Source organism: Homarus americanus, unplaced genomic scaffold, assembly GCF_018991925.1.
Source record: "Homarus americanus isolate GMGI-L3 unplaced genomic scaffold, GMGI_Hamer_2.0 scaffold28, whole genome shotgun sequence".
Lineage (NCBI taxonomy): Eukaryota > Metazoa > Arthropoda > Malacostraca > Decapoda > Nephropidae > Homarus > Homarus americanus.
The window spans coordinates 1,658,525-1,661,239 of NW_024742238.1; positions in this window are offsets into that span (position 1 = coordinate 1,658,525).

Below are 2,715 nucleotides of genomic sequence, written 5' to 3' on the forward strand. Positions count from 1 at the left end.
CAAACGTATTGTCATTTAAATCTATTAGAAGAAAATAGTACGGTACTCCGTGAATGAAAGTTTCTCTAAAATACGCGGTAATCTGAACACGAACTGGACAACATTAAGTGAGGCATTGAATTGATGGTGTAACCATAGCTGCCGTTGACCGGAAGGGACGTAATTTCATGTATTTCTTCTTTTGTGTGGCAGGATGTGATGGCCGTGATTTTCCCCGGGAGTCTTAAGGCAGATATAAGATGTCTCTCATAATGATCGTAAATATGTCTCAGTGTGACGGAGAAGTAGTGAGTTGATTCTACTTTATGTGGAAGAGATGTCGGAAATGTGTCAGATAGACGTTACCTCGGCAGAGATGAGTGTTTGTTTACATTTTGCTTTTGCTTTTTTTATTTATTATCTTTGTTTCCTTCTTAGATGATTGATTTTTTTCGTAAAGTATGAATGTCGCCATAATTTTTATATTCAGAAGAATCAGGTCAAACACCGTTCCTCCTCGACTACAGGAAAGAACAAAGTTCCTTACTAACTTGACAACGCTCAAGTTCGAATTCTGGAAAAGTTCGACTCAGAAGCTCCCTCCCTCCTACTCGCCAGCTTCCACGCCATTGTCCCTCTTCCACGCTTCTCAGCCTCTCTATAGTGATCCCTGGGGCATGCTCAACCTGTCCTCTGGCGGCGGAGCTCGTGATTAACTCCGTTGTCACCTCGCTTACCCTACTCATTCCAGCTACAGTTTCTAGCCTAGTAAATTTCCCTTTACATTTCTACAACTAGGATCCAGCCACAACTAGCCTCTCAGCTATTATAAGTTATTTGAGGAGAAAGGTAAAATGTTTTAGGCATATAAAGTGCCTAAAAATGAAAATTTACCATTATTTACCGAAAACATGAAAGAATAAAGCAAGGAGTAGCGTTTGGCAACACTGAGATAATGAGGTGCAAACTGTAGTCGTCTGAGTTTTTTTCTTCAAGATAATCCCGAGACGTGTAAGTTGCTGTGTGTATACCTACTTGTGTCTGTTTCTGGCCTTTATGTGTACAAGTTCTTATGGCCGCCGGAACTGTGTGGCTGGGAGCTTGTATGGAGTGGGGGGGGGGGAGGAGATGGTGTGTTTGTGTGTGTGTCAATTTCTACATTTGTCGCAACATTTCATTCATTTTGGGTAAAAATTTAGGTATAATCAAGTTTTAACTAATACCGTATTTTACCAACTTTTACATTTTTGGGGGGAGGGGGATCACCTGAAGAATAGACCCTCAAGTTTATTCACCTGATGATTAAACACCTTAAAGATAACCTAACCTAACCCCGCAGGTAGTGTTAGGGTGTTCAATCATCAGATGAATTAAGGTGGGGTTGTCTAATCTTTAAGTGATGACTATTTTTTGGCAGGTAGAGAGAGGTGGGGGGGGGTGTAGGTGTACCGTCTGTTGCTGGGTGTTATGGGTGGTGAGTGTAGGTGTACCGTCTGTTGCTGGGTGTTGTGGGGTGGTGTAGGTGTACCGTCTGTTGCTGGGTGTTGTGGGTGGTGAGTGTAGGTGTACCGTCTGTTGCTGGGTGTTGTGGGTGGTGAGTGTAGGTGTACCGTCTGTTGCTGGAGTGTTGTGGTGGTGGGGTATGGAGTGTACCGTCTGTTGCTGGGTGTTATGGGTGGTGAGTGTAGGTGTACCGTCTGTTGCTGGGTGTTGTGGGTGGTGAGTGTAGGTGTACCGTCTGTTGCTTGGGTGTTGTGGGTGGTGAGTGTAGGTGTACCGTCTGTTGCTGGTGTTGTGGGGGTGAGTGTAGGTGTACGTCTGTTGCTGGGTGTTATGGGTGGTGAGTGTAGGTGTACCGTCTGTTGCTGGGTGTTGTGGGTGGTGAGTGTAGGTGTACCGTCTGTTGCTGGGTGTTATGGGTGGTGGTGTAGGTGTACCGTCTGTTGCTGGGTGTTGTGGGGTGGTGGTGTACCTCTGTTGCTGGGTGTTATGGGTGGTGGTGTACGGTGTACCGTCTGTTGCTGGGTGTTGTGGGTGGTGAGTGTAGGTGTACCCTCTGTTGCTGGGTGTTGTGGGTGGTGAGTGTAGGTGTACCGTCTGTTGCTGGGTTTTGTGGGTGGTGAGTGTAGGTGTACCGTCTGTTGCTGGGTGTTGTGGGTGGGTGAGTGTAGGTGTACCGTCTGTTGCTGGGTGTTGTGGGTGGTGGTGTAGGTGTACCCTGTTGCTGGGTGTTGTGGGTGGTGAGTGTAGGTGTACCGTCTGTTGCTGGGTGTTGTGGTGGTGAGTGTAGGTGTACCGTCTGTTGCTGGGTGTTGTGGGTGGTGAGTGTAGGTGTACCGTCTGTTGCTGGGTGTTGTGGGTGGTGAGTGTAGGTGTACCGTCTGTTGCTGGGTGTTGTGGGTGGTGGTGAGTGTAGGTGCACGTGTTGCTGGGTGTTGAGTGTAGGTGTACCGTCTGTTGCTGGGTGTTGTGGTGGTGAGTGGTGCCGTCTGTTGCTGGGTGTTGTGGGTGGTGAGTGTAGGTGCACCGTCTGTTGCTAGGTGTTGTGGGTGGGTGGTGAGTGTAGGTGACTCTGTTGCTGGGTGTTGAGTGTAGGTGCGTCTGTTGCTGGGTGTTGTGGGTGGTGAGGGTAGGTGTACCGTCTGTTGCTGCTGGGTGTTGTGGGTGGTGAGTGTAGGTGTACCGTCAGTTGCTGGGTGTTGTGGGTGGTGAGTGTAGGTGTACTGTCTGTTGCTG